At 38.0% G+C, this 22,805-nt stretch overlaps 1 protein-coding gene and 1 pseudogene across 2 annotated transcripts in view; one reads left to right on the top strand and one right to left on the bottom strand.

Annotated features, from left to right (window-relative positions):
- The window catches only part of ADGRV1 (adhesion G protein-coupled receptor V1), a 546,992-nt gene that overhangs the window by 264,477 nt on the left and 259,710 nt on the right, over window positions 1-22,805 (top strand). The window lies entirely within an intron of this gene.
- The window catches only part of LOC106006521, a 58,911-nt pseudogene continuing 57,840 nt past the window's right edge, over window positions 21,735-22,805 (bottom strand).

Here is a 22,805-nt window from a genome sequence, read left to right as displayed (position 1 = left end):
AATTTGAATTTTATTCCAATTTCAGAAGAAATAATGTATTTTATTTTTGCTTTCTTCTTCAGTATACATTTTCTTTATATATATTCTTAAATATTTTCATAAAGAAATCCACCTTTTTTCCAGCATGCTTGCAAAATTAAGCTCAACCATAAACTGTTCTTCCTAAGTTGACAATAAGTGGACGCTGAAGATACAAAAATAGTATCGTGGTCACACTACTGGGAAATTCAAACTTTCCCAAGTGCTGAAGTAGCAAAGCAACAGAAAGAGTGAGTAATATTCTGAATGAGGCTACAGTGACATTATCATGTTTGCAACATGGCTTTTGTTACTAGGAAAATTTGTGAGACTAATCCAGACTTTACCAGAAAATACCAGTTTGGAATCTTCTATTACAGCCTAAGAAGCATAAACTATCCTTGACTTTTAAAAGACTGCTTTTTATGTCCCTAACTAAGGAAAATCAGCATCTGAGAAAAATTGTTTTTATGAATATTTTAAGTAACAAATATGGAGTGTAGGGGAAAGAGACCCAATTTGGGAATTAAAAGGACAAATGGAGTACTATCCCTGAGCCATATCAGAAAAGTCTTTGGAAGAATAAGAATGCCTGCCTTGCAGAGTTGTTAAAAGGATAATAGATGGTGTTTAAAAAACTTGAAACAGGGTGGCTCAGTTTAAGCCTCTGCCTTCAGCTTGGGTCTTGATCTCAGGGTCCTGGGATCGAGGCCCGCATCGGGCTCTCTGCTCAGCAGGGAGCCTGCTTCCCTCCTCTCTCTCTGCCTGCTTCTCTGCCTCCTTGTGATCTCTCTCTCTCTGTCAAATAAATTACAAAAAAATAAAAAAAATAAAAACTTGAAACACAGGACTTGGAGAACAAGGGAGCAAAGGAGGAAAGCGAGGTTGATTCCTGCTGCTACAGAGCAGTGAAGAGGCTCTTTGGGTTCTGCTGTGTTGAACGCTTCTTAATGCCTTCTGGAGCACCTAGCCTGGTTCCGTGTTCTTGAGGTTTTTTTTTAAAATCAACTGTGAGGAAGGGGAAAGTCTGTTCAGCCCCACCCTTTTATTTTTTTTATTTATTTATTTTTTTAAAATATTTTATTTATTTATTTGAGAGAGAGACAGTGAGAGAGAGCATGAGCGAGGAGAAGGTCAGAGAGAGAAGCAGACTCCCCATGGAGCTGGGAGCCTGATGCGGGACTCGATCCCAGGAATCCAGGATCATGACCTGAGCAGAAGGCAGTCGTCCAACCAACTGAGCCACCCAGGCGTCCCAGCCCCACCCTTTTAAAGCAGCTTGATCTTGCTGGTTGCCTCCCTTCTCATTGTACCGTCCCAGAAAGGCTTTTTAAAGATTTACTTATTTATTTTAGAGAGACAGAAGGAGAGTAAGCACAGGAGCGTGTGGGGTGGGGGGCATGTGAGGGGGTAAATGAAGAGGGAGAGCGAGAATCTCAAGCAGGCTCCTTGCTGAGCACAGAGCCTGACCTGGGGCTCCAGGCAGGACTCAATCCCATGACCCTGAGATCATGACCTGAGCTGAAATCGAGAGTCGAACATTTAACCAACTGAGCCACCCAGGCACCCTTGCTTTGTTTATATTTTTAAGATGAGACTCCCCCCCCAACCAGATCTTGAGTATTTTCTAAGTGCTTGGGTCTCTATTGCTTGTACTGAGTTGTTGAAACCTTAAGAACTGTATATATAGATAGATAGATAGAGATGTCTTATATATATGTATGCTTTTTCCTAAATATATTTAAATAGGCATATACATGTCTTTTTAAAAATATATATGCCTTTATATATGAAAAAAAATAAAATACATATATATTATTTACAGTGGGCGTGTCATGTAAGCTTGTGCCTGTGTGTGTGTATACATTTGGAAACTGAAATAGACTTCTATTTCAAAAACACGGAAGTACCACGTGATGAAACACTTGGTACTGCTACGTACTTCCTGCTATGAACACTGATATGCATAAATTCCCTGTAACCCTTACAACACTGTGAGGTGGTCAGTATTGTTTTTATTACCTCTCCATTGCACTGGAGAAATAGGAGACCCCCCAAAATTACGTTACTTGCCCTCCTACGCCATCCCACCTCAGCTAGGTCAGGCGGCTCCAAGCCTGACCTCTCTCTTCCCACCTCTTTTCCAAGTATATCAGAGAACGCCGCTGTGGTGCCTTTTCCTCCCCTTCCATGGAATGGAAGAGCATTGTCTCTTGGAGACGTTTTTTAAAACAGCTCTGTTGAGATACAATTCATAGACTAGAGAGTTCACCCATTTAAAGTGTATAACTCGTTGACTTTCAGAATATATGCAGGGTTATGCACCCATCACTGCCATAAATTTTATTTATTTTTTCTAGCTTTATTGAGGTATAACTAATATTTATTACTCTACTCATCATGTTAGTTCGTCTCTCTTAAGTCTCATTTTTAGTTCTCTGACATCTTGCTTCCTTTTGTAAATCTTTTCAATGATGGGCCCTTACAAAATTGGTTCTTAAATTTACAAATACATCAGTAAGTCCTAGGAAGTCACATCTTGGAGCTTTAGCTGCTTGCTCTACCGAAAAAGAGTGTCTTACATTTGGTTGCCCATATGCCTAGCTAAGTTTTAAGGTCCTGAGCAAAGACTATTTCTTTTTTTAATATCATATGTTATACCAAATGGTAAATGAGGGCCAAAACAACAACAGTTGTAAAAGTAAAACACCCTTTCCTATAGGCTTGTTAGTTGTGTAGAGTCTAGAATCACCTTTCTAGCAAACCTCCATTTGGATCCAGTCTCCCAAGTACATAAACTCTATGTTCTGCCAGGGATGGGAGGAACTTGGTTTCAGGCACTATGTTTTGGTTGTAAGGGTGAATGTTACTGCCAAATTGAAACATTTACATGTTACATATCAACAGCCAAGTGCATTTCATGGCCAAATTTCATCTACAGAAGATGGCATGTGTAAGTGATCTTATGGGGCTAGGTGTGGAAATGGAGAAATTCCATAACAACCCCAGAGCTCACCTCTGAACCTCACTCCAGTTGGTTTTATGCCCTCGCCCCTTTAGGAATACAGAAATTAAAATTAAATGAAAGTGTGAAACTGAGTTCATATTCTCCATTATATTAAAAAAAATTTTCAGTGTGGATTTCCCTTTTAAAAAATATGCATGGAGTTAACTATATTTGGGAATTAAGTGTATTTTATCTCGATGCTTCCGGAGTTTATCCCAATCGTTTTTATGTACCTGTAAACTTTCTCTCTTCTACAGTAGCCTTGAAACTGTTCCCATGATTTTACTCTGGCCCTCGTGTTTACAATCTGTTCTTTTTTCGGGAGCCAGAGTAGTCCTTTCAAAGACTTAATCCACCCAAGTCATTCTCCCACCTAAGTGACTTCCTATAAAAAGAGGAACTTTTGACCTTTGTCCAGCAGACACTTGAGGATCATTCCTACCTACTCTGAGCTCACCTCCTACAGTCTCCACCCACTGACCCAGCACCAGCCACAGTGGACAAATGGCAGTTCCTTAAACATGCCACCTCCTTCTTGTCCTGGGTTCTGGATTCCAGTTAATCCCCAAGCCTGGACAGTTCTGCACCAGTGTTTACTTATTCATAAATTTATTTATCCTTCCATCCTTCACACTGAGTTCATACTTTTATCACCTTAGAATAGCCTCCCAGAGCAGCCCCCTGCCCCACAATACCACATCACTGTTTATTTTATATCATAAATCAGTATCTGGGTTCTCTTGTTTATTTATTATCTTCTGTCCCCTTCCTCACTTCCTACTTCTCACCTCTTAGAATAGAAATTCGATTGGGGGGGCACCTGGGTGACTCAGTGGGTTAAAGCCTCTGCCTTCAGCTCAGGTCATGATCTCAGGGTCCTGGGATGGAGCCCCACATCGGGCTCTCTGCTCAGCAGGAAGTCTGCTTCTGCCTCTCTCTCTGCCTGCCTCTCTGCCTACTTGTAATCTCTGCCTGTCAAATAAATAAATAAAATCTTAAAAAAAAAAATTCCATTGGGTCAGGAATTGCCTGTCTTATTCATTGCAGTGTTTCTAGCACCCAAAAAAAGTTTTTTGGCACATACTAGATTTTCAATAAGAACTGGTTAAAATAATGAGAAAAACAATCAGGTACAAGGAAATTGTAGGCTTGCTCCTTAAAAAAAAAAAAAAAACTTCAGCCATTTAAAACTAAGTTAGCACCATTTTCTCATGAAAATGAGCTTGATTCCTTAAAGAAAAATCAGAATTTAAAAAGATTATTCATATCACTAAAGAAGTGTAATGTTGTGGGGTCTACAACACAGCTTACAGACAAAGTGCATTATAACTCTTGGTTTATAATTAAAGGGTACTCAAGTCAGAATTAGTTTTTCCAGAAAAATAGTTGTAATGAGAAGTTAAGAACCCAAACCAGCCACTCAACTCTATTCAACTCTTAATCTGGTTATTATGGATCCTAATTGTACTTAGCAATTTTTCTTCATGTTAAAACACATTCTGATGTCTGATTAGGAACTTCAAGAAAACCCTGGCTACTCTGACAGCCTGTTCTTTCTTCAGAAGCCTGAAACAGCTGACCACAGAGGCCCAGCATTGGGAGGGGAGTGGGGGCAGCTGATGGGGAGTTAGAAGTGAGAGGCAGACTTCTGGAAACTTGCTTCCTGAGTTCAGGGAGATGTTCCAGCAAGTGACTTGGATGGCAGATGTGAAGGTTTCTGAATCTTGTGGACAAAAGTACGAAGACAGGGATTTGGTGCTTAAAGCAGCTTTTTAAACTTCTTATTGAGAAACAGAGTTAAAAATGAGAGAACACCATTCGAGAATACAAAAGAGTTTTCTTAAATAAGATCTCTCTGTATTCCATAATAATAATATTTTGTGTTAGGTTGAGTGAGCACTGGGTGTTATACAACGAATGAATCGTTGAACACTACACCAAAAACTTATGATGTACTATATGCTGGCTAACTAAACATAAAAAAGATTCCGTGTAGATACTCAGGATAGATAATAACTAATTGTAATGGCTAATTTTAATAAATAATTAACTCATAAATGTCTATAGTGCCAAGGTAGATAATGTGGGCTATTAAAATGAGGATCTAAGTAACAAGGTTGTCATATTGATAGTATGTTGGAATTAGGGCTGAGATGAAATATTCTGACATATTACAATATGTCTAGACATAATGAACAATCCTGCTATGTTTAGGTGATGTTTACAATTATGATGAAACTACTGATCATTTCTGAGTTTATTCTGCGGGTATCACACTCTCAAAGCCTTTTAACCTATGCATAGCTGAAAACATTTCTTATAATGCTTGGTATTTTGAAAACAAATGAGCTGATGAGACATAGTAATCATAAAACCGTTTTCCTTCCCCCAAAACATATTTTAAAAAATTGAAGTCTTTGGACTAAGGAATGTGGTTTTATACCTTGGAAACCTTGAGATAAAAAGTGAAAGTGTTAGTTAATTTCCCTTGTTTTCTTGAGTCTGTAGAGAAGTGTTCAATAAATATTTGTTTTAGTAGGGCAATATAAACATCTTAAATTATATAAATAGAGGCTTGTAGGTATTGCTTACATTGTTTGTTTATTCCCCAGAGGTAAAAAGTCCAGAGGAATCTAAGAGATTAACTCAGGAAGTCAGAAGAGTTGGATTGCCACTGTTTTAACTCAGGTCATGGTCATCATTACCGTTCATTCATTACATACTTGAGAGACCACATGAAAAATGACCTATATTATACAAAAAGTCCACACTTGAACAACCATTCACTCTAAGTTTGGGACTACTCTTTTGAAAGTGTTTGTTAGGCTTGATTATTGAAAAGTCAGATGAGGGCAAGCAAGTCTGTCTGTCTCCTCCTGTTTGAGTCTTAATCTGAGCAGCAGAAAAATCTATTTATTCTCTAACGAAGAGAATCTTTCCTGAAGTTTTTGTAGAAGCGCAATTTAAATTTATGTATTCATATATAACTACTATTCATTGTTCCCATTCCACAAATATTTGGTGTTATATGTAATATATAAGGCTTTTTGCTAGGAATTACAGACATAAAGATAAGTAAGATATATCCTCAAGCTATTCATAGTCTACTAGGAAGGGAATAAACATGTAAATAAATGAATGCAGTAGACTGTTACAGGGATATGATCACAGCCTGTACAGGATACAGTGGGAACAAAAAAAAGAAAAAAGGGAGTTATTAATTCTATCCAGGGTGAGGGGTGGGGTCAGAAAAATCTCTTACAGAGATGAGAATTCTTCAGCTGTCTTGAAAGATAAGAAATCTTTACCAAGTGGAATCTACATATAATTAAAATACAGACATTAGTAGAGGCAGAAGAATGGGCCGTGTCTGGTAGGATTTGTGATACAAAAGGGATTGATTTCTATTGGACTATATTCTGTTTATTTTGCAAGGCTTCAGGGATGGTTCAGCTGGTTAAGGGCTGCTGGCGAGGAAGGGAGAATTGCTTCCGTGGCACATTTGGAAAAGATGGGCAGTAGTCTCCAGACCTGAGCAGAACTAATATTTGAGGAAATGAGAATTTCTTTTTTTTTCTTTTTTAAAGATTTTATGTATTTATTTGACAGAGAGAGATAGAGCACAAACAAGGGGAGCGGCAGGCAAAGTGAAACGGAGAAGCAGGCTGCCCCCTCCCTCCAACTCAGGGCTTGATCCCAGGACCCTGGGATCATGACCTGAGCCAAAGGCAGATGCTTAACTGAGTCACCCAGGTGCCCTGGAATGAGAATTTTCTATAGGTTTTTCACAGATATGAATTTGGGTACCACAGATACATTTTCATGTCTCATGAGCATTTTTCTTAGAAATATATTAAGTAGTCTAATCTGAAAAGTCTACTGTATCTAGTTCAATACTACTGCTCAAAAAAAATCAGAAGTCTCTCTTCTGTAAGGTGTCAGGTTCTGTAGGGTTTAAGGTTTTTTTTTAATCTTTTAATAATACACAAGGTAATGCCTCTTTAAAAGTGAAGCACTTATTACACATTAAGATAAAAAGCTATTTCATACAGAATAATTCCTCAAAACAACTCCAATGAGCTCTTTGTTATTAGTTCAAGGGAAGAAACAGGAAAGAACTAATCCAGTATAAAGTTTGTTTTTCAATGATATTTCAAATGCAATCTACTGCAGCCACGTGAAAGGTCCATATCAGTATGATTTAATGTAGTTATATATATATTACAATATTTAAACTTGTATAAAAATACAACACTATACTTTATATCCCTTTTATAAGCCCCAAGGACTAATTTCAGAAAAACACAGCAGTGAAGTTGTGGTAGCTCCAATGTTTAACTGTAGGAAATATATCCTGTGTATATTTTCTGTAATATTACGTTTTGTGAATCTACTATTGAATTCATGTTTTTAAGGTAAAGATAGAATTCAGAACATAGAGAAATACAGTGAAAATGCCAAAGGAAAATATTTGTGTCGTTGAAATTCAGCATGTGTACCTCTTTTTAAAGTTATTAATAGGCCTGAGAACAACAATATAAGCAATTTCTCCTAAATAGAAGCAAGTCTGAGAGAATAGACTTCCGTCAGAAGTGGCTGCTGTTAGGGAGAGGGGAAGCTGAATTCAAACAGTTTTGTGAGAAACTAGAAAAGAGGAAGCAATTCAGCTTCACAATCGGTCACTGATATTTGGTTTACTCTCTTTGGAGTTTACAAGTGGCTGCCAAGTTACGTATAATGCAGGCTGCCTAATCCTTGGAGGCCTCTCTTCCAGCTAACGTCTGCGTCAGTGGTGGCCATGAGAGAGGAAGCAACTTGAGGAAAACATTGTTTACCACTTGAGTTTAACATGGAATTGGAAGTCTGAAGTAAGCGGTTTAGAACACTATTAGAATGCTGTTTTGTGTACCTTTTAAAGACATAGTAATTTCAAGAGTTACTGAACGTCTAGTCCTAAATGTTAAATAGGATCTCATTCTGAAGGGTACCTTCTTGACACTTCTTTGGGGGTAGTTATGAAAAGCCAAATACATACTTTTTTTTTTTTTTAAGATTTATTTATTTATTTGACAGACAGAGATCACAAGTAGGCAGAGAGGCAGGCAGAGAGAGAGGAGGGAAGCAGGCTCCCTGCTGAGCAGAGAACCCAATGTGGAGCTCGATCCCAGGACCCTGGGATCATGACCTGAGCTGAAAGCAGAGGCTTTAACCCACTGAGCCACCCAGCCACCCCCAAAAGACATATTTTTAATAAATACTTCTTGTGTTTACAGTTACGTATAAATTCTGTGTGAGATAAGACAGATAATCTGGCCAGCAAACCCCAAAGTAGTTATAATCATGTCCTCCAGAAGATTACAATCTAAGGAGTGCTGAGTGTATAGGTATATGAAACAAGAGAAAACAAGAGTTTGGAATTAGCTTAATAAATGTGGTAGAGTTGTCACCCATTTTTTGTTGCACATTTATACTTTTTCCCACTTATAGATTATAATTCACTTGAGGGTGAGGACTCTAACCACATTTGTTTGTTAGATCTCCTTCTGTGGACAAACTGGGACAAATGGAAAAGAAACCATTGACCAGCTGCATGTGAGTAATTCTTTCCCCAGGATAAGCCCACTTCAGCTGTTAAGTGGAGAATGGCTTGGGTAAGGTGTTGTAGAACAAAGGTCACAGACTCAGCCATGTTTGAAACAAGATTTTAATTCCTTTTCTCTCACTGTGCAAGCAGATTTGCAGAAGGAAGGAAAGGAAGCATCCACCAGCAAAAGTAAGTTTAGGACTCCAGCCTCACTTCTAGGAGTAGAACCTAAGATTTCCACCCTGTCATTCCAAAAATTGTTTTGAGATCCAAAGAAAAGATAGACCCTTATATTCATAAATGAACCCACTTAACATATGCATTTGAAGAGCAATCTGTGCATATTTTGAAAGCAAAAAAGTATCAGTTAAAATTGGCTATAAATTTGAAAGGAGATTTGAAAAGAAAAAGCAATTTTCGTTTTAGGGAAATAAGTAAGGTTATAACATGAGAATAATATAGTTATTTTGTTAAAGTTTGAAAAATTTTTTTTTTACTTTTAAAATGTGTGACCTATAGTTATTTTGATTATGGAAGCACTGATTCCCCTCATCAAAGGTAGAATGGCCTTTCTCCCACACCTAAACAAGATTTAGCCTTGCTTCTTGAAATTTAATTTTTTTAAATTGTGCTTCTTTGATTTGATTTTTTCCCTTCATTTTCCCGAATGGAAGTGGCATATATTTAATTTTAATTCAATTAAGCAATTATTTTTAGAGACATTTTAGGTAGTTTTTGTTTGTTTTCATTTTATTTATATAATTCTTAGAGGGGTAATAGTATTGTTAATAATATTCCCTTTGAGGGGCACCTGGCTGGCTCAGTGAGTTGAACATCTGACTCTTGATTTCATCTCAGGTCATGATCTCAGGGTCATGAGATTGAGCCCCACATCAGGCTCTGTGCTGGGTGTAGAGCCTGTTTAAGATTCTCTCTCTGCCCCTCCCCCACGCCCTCTCCCAAACGAATAAATAAATAAATAAATAAGGAAAAACAAATCTCTCTGAGCTTCTGATGTGATCCAGAGATTTAAATATGCCCCTTCGTTTTATTTTCACAGTAGTGCTATCAGTGGCCATTACTAATGTCTTCATTTTATAGCTCTATAGTCTGAGACTCACAGAGCATAATTAAATCTGCCCAAGAAACCATAACTATGAAGCAGGACTAAGACTTGTACCCATGTATGTGTCTTAATCTTTTTTCCATGAAACTACCCACAAATGTATATAAATATGCATATACGTATGGATATCCCATGTATGTACCCATCCTTTGTTGATAATTGATGGAATATTTTGTATTTCTTGGATTCTACTTAGTGCACTGCTGGATTCCACCTGTGCAATTTTTGAAAAGAAATTAAATGATGCACTCCAGGAAGGGTTCACATTTGCTCATTATTTCTGGCTTAATCAAGTTAATGGGAAAGAACAAAAAATAGCTAAGACCAGAGGCCCTGTAACCAGTGTTGCGGGAAGTTATACCCCTGTTACTTTTACACGTGTGTGTGTGTGTGTGTGTGTGTGTGTGTGTGTGTGTATGTGGCCAAGGGTCTAATTATTGGGCTGTTAACAATATAATTTAAGTACTCATTAAAGGTGCTACCAATTAATAGACTTGTCTGATCACAAACCTTCATTAAAAGTCTTAGAAAGGTTTTTTTTTTTAATCTTGTATTTTTCCATAAAATTCATCTCATTGGATAATTGAAGAGAGGTGGACTTTGGCCTGTAGTTCACAGTAAAGAATGAAGATTGGGTGTGTGAGTGATGCTCAGAATTTATAACATTTCTTTGCTTTTTTATAGTATTGCTGCAAATTGTGGAAAACAAATTTAGGAAATTGTAGAGATTGGAAAAAAGAGGTATAAAGAATAAAATGTGGGGCAAACTTATATTTCACTTCTGAATATAAGCTAACCTTTACCAAGGATTAAGCCATTGGAAGAAGTTCTAAAATTCATGTATGGGAGAAAATTACAGATTTCTTCAAAGGTTTTAAAGCAGTGACCTTTTCCATTAATATGTCTGCCTCCACTAGACAGCTATTTCTAGATTTTAAAATTTAGTCTTTTTTAATTTTAATTTGATATTTTGACTAAGTATAATTATTTTAAAACAAAGATTTTTCTCATTTCTGAAACCAATTTTACAAAGCTCTCCAGTGCTTCTTTGTGTGTCATTCCCACTCATTTTAGAGGGCTGGATAGGAAATAACATTATTGAATACTCTGTTGAGAATCACATATTGTACCTTTTTTTAAATCTCCATTCTACAATATGGAGACGAATAAACTTACCCCTGGTCTCATGCCTAGATTTACATCTTAAATCTTAAATTTCAGAGGTTTTTTTTACTACACATATACCTATATATTTTTTTCATGATAAACTTTTAAAAACTCCTTTCTGTGCTATTTTCCATTTAAAATTTTCAAGAAAGCCTTGTTCTGGATGGGAAAGCTCCACCTGTGCCCAGACAGGCCTTTGGATGCACTCACTGCTTACCTGCTCAGACATGATAAATTGCTCTCTGTGTTGGCGTTTTACATATAGAAAATGAGCACCTTTGAAAAAAATCTCTTATTGAAGTGTAATTAACATACAGTGTTATATTAGCTTTGGGTTTACGATATAAGATTTCAACAATTCTATACATTACTCAGTGCTCATGATGATAAATGGGCTCTTAATCCTTTTAATCTGTTTCATCCATCCCCTCCCCCCCGCCGCGACCTCCCTTCTGGCAACCACCAGATTTGTTCTTTGTATTTAGGAGTCTTTTCTGGTCTCTTTTTTCTTTGTTTGTTTGTTTTGTTTCTGAAATTCCAGATGACTGAAATCATATGGTATTTGTCTTTCTCTAACTTTCTTCACTAAGCATTATACCCTCTAGATCTATTCATGTTGTTGCAAATGGCAAGATCTCATTCTTTTTTATGGCTGAGTAATATTCCTCTGTGTGTGTGTGTGTGTGTGTGTGTGTGTGTACATGCATGTGCGTGCGCACATGTGTGTACATGTGTGTACCACATCTTCTTGATCCATTCATCTATCTATGAACCCTTGGGTTGCTTCCATATCTTGCCTATTATAGATAATGCTGATGCATATATCTTTTGGAATTAGTATTCTTGTTTTCTTCGGGTAATTATGCAGTAAAGGAGTTACTGGATCATGCAGTGTTCAGTAGGATACACTGATAATATGTCTCATGGAAGATGAGCAACAATATCCAAAAGTACACAGATGTTTTTAATCCATGAAAAAGTACATAATTTAATATTTATAAATGATTTTTAACATGAATCAAATTATGTTTCCAAAATTCTAAAAATTACATCAATAAATATCCTCAAAATCATGTTAAATTAAAAATCCTCACTTCAGGGGCACCTGGGTGGCTCAGTGGGTTGAGGCCTCTGCCTTCGGCTCAGGTCATGATCTCAGGGTCCTGGGATAGAGTCCCACATCGGGCTCTGTGCTCAGCAGGGAGCCTGCTTCCTCCTCCCTCTCTCTGCCTGTCTCTCTGCCTGCTTGTGATCTCTATCTGTCAAATAAAATAAATAAAATCTTTCAAAAAAAATCCTCACTTCAAAAAATATCTGTGACCCTATTATATATTATGATATTAATAACTCAAGATCTTTGAATTAAGGTAGATGTTTTTGACAGTCATATTTTCATCAAAATGGCAGTTCAGGAGGGGGAAAAAAAAATCTGTCTCCACCTTGAACTTATGCTTGGCTTTGAACATAATCTTAGTGTGTCTATGCCTAAAACTGTTAGCATCAGTTATCTCTGAATTGATTTTGTTTGTCCAAAGATACAATTGTGAGGAATTGTGATTCTTTCTAAAATATTTTCAGCTGAACTCGAAACAGATCTTTAGTGATAGAGATATTATACTAAAAATTACATGTTCATCTTTGGGAACCAGAGGGTAGACCATGTGTTGCTTCTGTCTTCTAGAACAGATACACGGTCTTTCAGGCCTTGGAGAGGATGCTGTACAGGAGAGGCAGCAAGTATAGATTCATTCCTAAACACTTACTTGTTTTTTTCTCTTTTTCTACTATTTCAGTAGATATAAAATCTAATGTTGATGTGCTGATCTTCAGGTTCTTACTCAGTACTTGGAACATCTTTATTTTCAATCATGATCCTTTTAAGAACTCGTCACTCTTGTGATACCTGGTTTCTGGTTACAGCTTCCATTTTTAACTGGAAGTAATATTGGTATAATGCTCGCTTTCTCCCTCAGCTGGAATTTATTTTCATATGTGCAGAATATACCTCTTTCTAACTGCCACTTCTTGTGCTTTTTACTTCTTTGGCATTTCACCTTCTCACACCCACTTTTCCTAACTCCCCACCTTAAGGCCGTCATTTTTACCCTGCATTTGGTGACTGTCAGATGTGCCCACATGCACTTCATGCTTTTACTAACAGAACTGTGACATGAAGAGGTGAGTTTTAGAGGTGAGAGTAACGCTGCACACTTTTGAGGGGAAGATTGATGGGCTCTGTTGGTGTTGATTTGCAGGGTGGGGAGTCACAATGAACTGAACGGCTGTGGTGTGGTACATGAGACCCCTTCTTCTCCTTGCATGGCTCCTATTCCATTCACCATCCTTAGCATTACTTATTCCTCGTTGCTTTTCTCCTTCTCTCTGGTTTTTGTCCCTCATCAACTGAGGAATTATACTCATAAAATAAAAGTACTTCTCATGCCCTTTAACCTTTTTGACATTAACCAAGTACTTTTTTTTTTTTCTTATAAGTTTTGTAGCCATGCATAGGATTTCTTAATCTTAGCACAATTGACATTTTGGGACAGAAAATTTGTTGTGAGAGACTGTTCTGTAGGTAGGATGTTTCACACAATCCTTGGCCCTTACTCACTCAATGCCAGTAGCACCCATTTCCCTAGTTGTTACACCGAGGGGTGTCCTCAGGTGTAATCATGTGCTTCCGGGGGGTCAGAATCACCCCCATTTGAGGGCCACTACCCTAGACAACTAGTCCAATTCCTTTCATCATTCCTTTCTACATGTCTTATGAAATTATCCTGTTTTTAAATTACAGAACAATGATCTCATTTGACTTCAGGATGTTGGTTTCGACATTACCGGGCATTTCGTTGCCTCTGATTCTTTTTGTTTCATAACATGGTCTCTTCCAGAGCTGCTAATACACGTTCACAGTGTTATTTTTGTGTGAGATAGTGAAAAAATAATGTCAGTGACACATATACTGGGTGCCTTTTGATAGTTGATTGCCTTATCAGTCTAGCTACTGTTTGAAGAATATCTTGGTGATTACTCTGCCTTCTGATGTGCTACCTGACCATTTTTTTCAAACCAAGCTACCAGTTTCAACTTTTTGTGGAAAGTAGACCCCACATTATCATTATTTTCTTCCTGTAGCCCCAAAGCACAGAGCAAGCCTTTTGACTGTCCTGGTATTAGCACTGAAAGTTCTATGTTCTGGTAAACCCTTCAGTCATGAGAAATCCAGAATAGTTCAAAATCCTACTAGGTATTTCTTTCATTTCCCTTGCAATTAGAGCATCTTAGTCCTACTTTAATTTCTGTTGTACAGGGGAGTGGGGAATTTAATGCAGGGATACTGAGGTCCTAGGAATGTAGTGGGCTCATAGATGTGATATGTGTAGTCTCACAGTGTTTTCCAGAAACTGAATTTGAATGTTCGTTGTGGACCTCCTGGTCCCATGTTCTTTTATATCTGGTTGCTCTACACATTTGTGTTGATTGCCTTGTACGTAATGGTCTTTGATTTGTAACTCGTTATTTACTGACTGTTTCCCACTTTATTTATTTATTTAAAAGATTTTATTTATTTATTTGACAGAGAGAGAGCACAAGTAGGCAGAGAGACAGGCAGAGAGAGAGAGAGAGGAAAGCAGGCTCTCTACTCAGCAGAGAGCCTGATGCGGAACTCGATCCCAGGACCCTGAGATCATGACCTGAGTCGAAGGCAGCGGCTTAACCCACTGAGCCACCCAGGCGCCCTCCCACTTTATTTTTTTAGTAAAGGAAATCTTTGGTTTTGTATAGATTTTTTACAAGGCAGACTCATAGATATATTTGTTGTTCAAGATCTCTTTCAAGGGGCACCTGGGTGGCTCAGTCAGTTGAGTATCTAACTCTTGATTTCAACTCAGGTCATGATCTTGGGCTCTACTCACTGTGGAGTCTACTGGAGATTCTCTCTCTCCCTCTCTCTTTGCTCCTCCCCCCACCACTTGCATGCCGCTAATTAATTAATTAACTAATTCAAATATTTTTTAAAAAATTTCTTTCAGCTATTCCCACAACATGAAATCAACTTTATAAAGTAATTTATGATCTCTTGACTTCACTTTTAAATGGTTGCTTGCTCTAAGGCTATTAACTCAAAGATTTCTTGAACCATGGAGACTTTACAGGTGAAATAGATAGCAATCTGTGTGATGTTGATTAAGGATTATTAAAATTATTTCCATACTTAGTATATCTCCTCTGTAATGATATAGGAATATTCCAACTCTAGCTCAATTCCTTCAAATTAAAGTTTGTATCCACAAATGTCCTGTTAAGATGCAAATTTGTGGGTGATAGCAAACTCATCAACATATAAAAATTGTACGATCAACTTGTTATTACACAACCCTACATGAAATGCAATGAGCTTTGAGAAGTGATAAAAGGAAGAGTTATGAAGTTGGTTTGTTAGACACAGGTAACAATACAGTTGTGACAGTTCCAAACAGAGAAATGTGGAAATGTGGACTGCTAGGGTGGGATTGGGCTAACAGAATATAAATTGAGAAATAGAAATGAATCTGCCTCATAATTTGCCTGGGCCTACTTGTCTTAACCTGTTGTTTTCAGGAATTAATAAAATACTAGGATCTTTAGGCTAGTTGCATGCTACAGAAAAGTAAAGAAGAAAAGATAGTGGTGTTACTTATTCCCTGCCCTTGGTAACATTGAAATGGGTTGGCCAAGGGCTCATTAACTCCAACATGGCCAGTACCAATCCCATGATCCCCTGTCCTGATTTTAGGATCGCAGTAGTCATACTTAGAAGGTATTGGCAATCCGGTTGCTGATACTGTCTGTGTTTTCTTTTTACAATGACAAAGCACAAATTCATTGAGCACTTGAGCCAACCTATTGTTCTGGAGGCCTGTTCTTGGCACTGTTTTATAGGAGCTTCCTCAAGGGAACTCTGGCCAGAGTCTTGCTAGTAGTACCTAAAAGACAGATGCCTTTCAGTTTCCCTTTGAAGATAGTAAGGATTGCATGGGCCACTCTCTCGTAGTTGGTCCATGGCTTCAGTTCCTCAAACTCTTCTTCTGGCCAGATACCAATTGCTAGAGTGTCTTCGTTATCTGCTGGACTCACTTACTTTCTGTTTCTATAACAGATATTTAACAGAATGGTACTGTCCCCACCCTTAACCTACTGAATCAAAATTGCCCCAGGAAATTTTGCTGCATGCAGAAATTGTAGACATACTACTCCCCATTCTCCATCAGTGATCTCATCATTAGCCATAGTTTTAAGTACCATTTGTTTGCTTCATTACTTGCAAATTTCTATCTTCACTACAAACCACTCTTTGAAGCCCTGCTCTCATATACTTTGTTGCCCCTCATTTCTCCTCTTGGACGTTTCGTAGGTATCTCCAACTTAACATGTCCAAACAAAATGTTAAATACTCTCAGAACCAATTCCTTCCACATTTTTTCCATATCTCAACAATTGGGGCCATTTTTCTCAGAGTTTCTTCAGCATTATTCGTTCCTTCCTGCACATTATGCACAGTATCCAACCGATCAGCAAGTTCTGTTGATCCTACCTCCAGATTACACCATGGCTTCATATACTTTTTTTTTACAAATCCATCCACTGCCTTTTTTTCTAGCCCACCCTGTGCCTTTTGTGATCTGCTGAAATTAGCTTCTAATTTGTCTCCCTGCTTCACCTTTAGCTTGCTTTCAACTTATTCTCTGTATTTAGGAACTAGTGTAATCTTTTTTTTTTTTTTTTAAGATTTTATTTATTTATTTGTCAGAGAGAAAGAGAGCACAAGCAGCAGGAGCAGCAGGCAGAGGGAGATGCCGGCTCCCCTCTGAGCAGGGAGCCCAATGTTCACTTCAATCCTAGGACACTGAAATCATGACCTGCCCTGAAGGTAGACGCTTAACCGACTGAGCCACCCAGGTGTCCCTAGCGTCATCTTTTTAAAATGTCATGCATGTCCTCTGTTGAAATCCTTTAATGACTTCCCACTCCTCTTTAAATTCAGTTCACACATCTTAGGGTGGCTTACAGCACATGGCCAACGTGGTAGGCCTCATCAGTCGGCCTCCGCCCCCAGCCCACAGCCCCTTACTCACTATGGTCCAGACATAGTGACTTTCCCTTGGTTCCCTGATGGTCTTCTGTCTTAGAGCCTTTGTGGCTACAGTGGCCTCTCCCGGAAGACTTTGTTTCCTGGTCCTTGGCTCCTCACATCGCAGATCCCTTTACTCGTATCAGGGATCAGGTTAAGTGTTGTGTACTTAGGGAGACATTCCTCATCATTTACTTTATTCAGACCTTCCTCAGCCTCAGCACACAATATTCTCCCTGTTCCTTATTCCTCTCCTTTACAGTACCTGACATGTTGTGGTTGGAGGAGGATGAGAACCTTGGCTGCTTTCATCACTACTGAATACTCATCACCTAGAACAGTACTGAGCCAGTAAAAAACACTGAATGCGTATTTATTAAATGAATTAATTAAGGTTTAGATTTTGTTTGTTCTTTTTTTTTTTAAGGTTTTATTTATTTATTTGACAGAGATCACAAGTAGGCAGAGAGGCAGGCAGAGAGAGATGGGGAGGACGCAGGCTCCCTGCTGAGCCTGATGCGGGACTTGATCCCAGGACCCTGAGATCATGACCTGAGCCAAAGGCAGAGGCCTAACTCACTGAGCCACCCAGGTGCCCCAGTTTTGTTTGTTTTTAATGGAAGGCCAGTAAATATTAGATGGGGAATAGAATTTGAGTGAGACTTTTAATAATAACTCATTTCATATTGAAAGTGGGAACCTATGAACTAAAATCTAATGTGGAGTTGTAGTAATTCAACTCTACCCCATATTCCATCTGTCATCCTTTTATATGGTTTAACATAAGTATTTAACAATATTAACTAGTCAACACTTAACTTCCTTTACTTGTGTAACTCACAGTAAGATTTTGTACCACGATCTTTAAAAATTCAACATTCTAGAAATAGTAATTTTTTTCATTTATGTGGAAAAAGACCAAACACAAGGTTGACCTTAGATACAGGTGTAAAATGGCCATTTGCCTACACACTCTGACTTGAGGCAGGTTATAAAAGCAAAACAACTAAAACGTATTCATGATTGATTTTTGTTTCTGAAATTTCACCATTTTGAATATTGTCTTCTCTTTGGGGTTCTGTTAAAATTTTATGTACATGAAAGGGTCATTACATTATTAAAGTTCAATGTACATGAGATCTGTTGAATCACTTTTATCCTAGTAGAACTGCGTAGCAATAAAATAGTTTTCTTATTCTCGGAGTAAAAGTGAACTTTAAGATAAAACTGATCCCCATATAACTCTAGTATAGCATAATTTTATTGTTAATCAGATATATTTATGTAAGATTCTGCCCATTACTGCACTGTGAGCTCATAAGAACAAAAAGGAGTCCATCATTAGGACACCACATCATAGAACTCACAAAATTGTATTGAAAGAATGAATAAGTGAGCCGAATATATAATAGCAACTTTTTATGGCTGGTGCCATTATTTAAAATAAAAAATTCTGTAAAACAATTGATACGATGTTAAAACATGCATTAATATGCTTATAGGCTTTGGAGGAAGAAATAAGTCTTCGTTGGCCTTTTTTCATTGATAATGCATAAGGTGTTTGATACTGGATACCAAGTGTCATACTTGGTGTTTTTAATCGTTGTAGTACAAATTTGCTTTGTCAAGTCTTACATTAGGTCCTTTGTGTTTTCTTTCTTTCTTTCTTTCTCTCTTTCTCTCTTTCTTTCTTTCATTGAAGTGTAGTTGACACACAATGTTACACTTATTTCAGGTGTGTTTTCTCCTTTCTCATCTAGCCATTTTCACCCATGCTTGGCTTATTTTTGTTAAGTAGTGCAAATATTGAGTAACGTGTATTGACGTTGGCACACTTTCACAACCCGCCTGTGGCCTTTCTCCTCATTACCTTATCTGACACTCTTTAAACTGTATTTTTACTATTCTTGCACAACTGATTTTAGCGAAATAGAGAAGCCATCAGTTTTAATCCCCTGTGTGCTATTTTTCTCACAGCAGGAGCTGTGGCTACTTCTGGGGTACCATTAGCAAGTTAAATGCTGAATATCACATTTTGGATTGTGGCCCCTTATGAGTCATTTGTCTTTTGAACAAGGTGTGTCCAATGTTGGAAAGAAATCATAGCAAGGTCTACACTGGAGTGCCAACAAGTTTTTCAAAAGGAGTTGCCACACCCAAACCTAAAGCATTTTTTTCAACAGCTAAGATTAAGAGTAATTAACATTTAATATGCCCCCACTTAAATGTCCATTACGTTTCCATGAAAATTAGCATTTTAGCCATGTGTGTCATCACTCATTTTAACTTCTTTATCTTTCAAAGGTCTGTCTTTCTTGGAACAGTCTTTTCTCAGCAGAGATCTTTGTTTTAGATTGACTGCTTTTCTACAGACAGTAATCCTGATCTGTGGAGACTGATGGTTTCAATGAACTGATATCAGCATGGTGGGCTCTTCACAGGCCCCCATTGCTCATGATGAAGACAAGGTTCATTGGGGTAGTGAGGAAAAAGAGCTTAATACCCACACACCCACACCTTGTACACTGTATTGCTTTTCAGTGCTGAAATCTTCTCCTAAGTAAGTGCATTCTTAAAGAGAGTACTTTTTTTGTTGTCGATCGTCTATGTTGTGGAGGGGGAGACTCCTTGGTAGACCTATCTTCTAAGACTTTACAAAATAAAAACAATCAAAATGTGTGTGGGGGGGGGTTGGGTCATTTGTTAACCTTTTCTGTTTGTGTAATAGTAGCCATATTTTTCTACTATTATATAGTTTTCTGTGACTATTTTTTGTGCACAACTTGGGATTTAACATCCTTCTGTGTATTTACGAAAACCCTATCTAACATATATAAAGTTAAGCGGAGTTTTTATAGTATTTATGAATGTTTTGTGTGAAGATAAGTCAAAAAGATAAGCCCTATCCTATATGCATACCCACACATTTGATGAGAAGCTTGTGGGGAGCAGGGGATGATGGAGAACATTGTCCTTTCTCGCACATAAGCAGACCTGTTCACTCATTTGAAAGACTTTGCATGCACACTGTAAACCACCGCAAAATCCTTCATCATTCTGGCTGCTTACTTCAAAATCCAGTCTAGTTATCAATCTTGCGATTCCTGGAACCAGCACATTATTCAAGATTCTTAACCACAAGGGGAAAAAAGTCTCCCTTTTTTTGCTCTTGATTCTTTTATTTCATTAATATGGGCTAAGATTGCTTTACCTTTTTCTGCTATTAGAAATAAATCATAAAGATGGCTTTAGGTATCATACAGTACAAATTACCTTGTACCTTGCCTGTTCTTCCTACATTAGGTTTTGGAAATGTATGCAAGCACCTGGGTGTGCTCTGGCTTATGGATCTTAATGGCTCTGCTCTTCTGCACCGCATGAATGTATTGTTGCCTGTTTGTTCCTCCCTTTCTTGGTGGATTCTTGGATGATTTCCACTCTTTTGTTCTTCCATACAGTACTTCTGTGACCCATACAGCATAGTGGTTAATAGACTCAGAACTAGATTGCTTGTGTTTGTGGGTCCACCAAGCTATGCAACTGTTGCAAGTTATAAACTGCCGTGCCTCAGTTTACTCATCTGTAAAATGCAGTACATTTTCTGTGGGATAGGTAGGTTATGTGCATAATAGAGTAAAAGCACAGAAGGGATTTGGAACTGTGCCTGACACCTAAGAAGCATGATTCAAGTGTAAGCTGTTAAATTTATTAACACAGACCTTCTACCTGCCTCCTGAAGTGTTTAAATGTGACACTTTCTCTTGGGTAGATAACTAGGGGGGTGATTTCTGGGCCATAGCAATGGAATATCTTCAGTTTTACTAAAATATTGTTAAATCGTTCCCTAAAGACACTGTGTGCCAACTTATACCTATGGTGTGCAAGTTCCTTTTTATCCTCCACTTCAAGTCTATTGTCAGACTTCTAGTTTTTTTCAGTGTGACAGGTGGCAGAGTAGCTCTCTGTTATTTTAATTTGCAATCCCTGACAGAGAGTAAAGTTGAAAATCTTTTCTAGTTGGCCTTTATGGGTATTGCTATTAATATTCTTTGCTTAAAACAAAATATACAATACTGTATCCAAGCATATGAAATTAAAATATAAGGAAACTCACTTTTTATCTTGAGGAGGAAGGGGCAGAAGAATAGGATTTAGCTGTATCTGTAATATTTTATTTCTTTATTTTTTTACGCTGATCAGGATTTTATTTAAACTTTAATGAACAATCCTAGAGATACTTTGATATGTAAATATCTAAAATGTTACATCTTAAATTTAGTTGGTGAAGAATGCATTTAGCTATAAGCATGAGTTTAGTCCTCCACACTGAAACAAGATACTAAACTGTAAAACAAAACAAAACAAAACAAAAAACCCCACTTCCTATTGTTTGAAAATCCCAGTTTATTCAGTAGATTATAAAAATGCATAAGTCTTGGATAAGAGAATTGGCTGTACAAGAGTACTCCCTTTTCACAGTATTCCTTTTTACTTCATATGGGAGTTATTGCTTCTGCTGTAAGATTGAACTGTTAAAGCACTAAAAGACAACTGTTTAGGGAAGATGCAGGAAAAGGAAATGTATGTAAGGCAATATTTCTTTTACGTACAATAAGCATTATAGTGTTTTAGGAAGACAAGGTAAAAATTACTCAAGGCTAGCTGGGTTCTCACTGAATAAAAACAATGGGCTAAATACTGAGCTCCTTGTATCAATCTAATAATCAGCGCCTTGGTCGCCATATTGGTAATGGGGGTAGTTATCTTGGTACTCACCGTGATATTCGTCTGGGTATTCTGCTTGATAATCACTACCACTAATTTCAGACCTGTTTGTTCCTTTCCCTTGACTTCCACTCTGAATGACAGGTTCTGTGGAAGCAGTGCCATATTTGGGATCATGTACTTGCCGCCCAAGCCCAAACACACTCATTCCTTTCCAGGAAGCAACTTTGTTGGTTCTCATGTGTAGAGACATCGTCGCGTTGTCTGCTGGTTGTAATGTTAGCTTCTGATCATAGATGTCTTCTCTGGTAGCTGGTGCTAACATCCCCGCCAGGCTGGCTCCTTTGTTGGGGCCCATCTGCAGACTAATTGTGGTCTGGTCAGTAGGTTTGTCAGTTTGCATTTGGGGATCATAGAGATGCCTCCTGATCCCATACTGTCATACCTGTGTGGCTGGTGCCATTTGTTGGTTCCCATCTGCAAACCAGTTACATTTTGGCCAGCTTTTAATTTTCATTCATCAAAACGTCTTGTTTGTTTTTCAGCCTACTTAACTCCAATGTCAAGGGTTGTATGGAATCCTTTTATTTTAGCCAGACCTGCAAGAGCCAGCAGTGTAGTCTGAACCTGGGTCATGTTTCCAGTCTCAAAAATATCATTTGCTTCAGATATGTCATGTGGCTTCATGTCATAAGAAGCCTGGATGGCTTTAATAAAGTTGCCAATATTCTCCAACTGAGGCCAGTTTAACGGGGACTCATTAACCTTCACTGAGCTTGGCTATTGCTTGTTGATGAGCTCGTAGGGGATGGTGCCATCTTTTAAGCACAGCAGAGAGTTGGTATCAGTGTGCTATCACTTCTATTTAAATTCACAGATCTTCTTCTGCCTGATGATCGTACTTGGAAGCGATCTTGTTCTTGACCTCTGCCGAGAGCCTGTAATAAGGGCCCTTGTTGAAGAGGGTGATAGTAGTTCGGGTGGCAGGAAGAGACTGTGCTCAGGTCTGGGGGTTTCTCCTACTTGGCTTCCACACTCCTGGGCTTGAGAAGTGGCTGTATCA

This window comes from Mustela putorius, unplaced genomic scaffold (genome assembly GCF_011764305.1).
Source record: "Mustela putorius furo isolate JIRA1106 unplaced genomic scaffold, ASM1176430v1.1 tig00537350_pilon_pilon_pilon, whole genome shotgun sequence".
NCBI classification, from domain to species: Eukaryota; Metazoa; Chordata; class Mammalia; order Carnivora; family Mustelidae; genus Mustela; species Mustela putorius.
The sequence above is the reverse complement of the archived record's forward strand: the minus strand, read 5'-3'. Positions and strand labels throughout refer to the sequence as shown.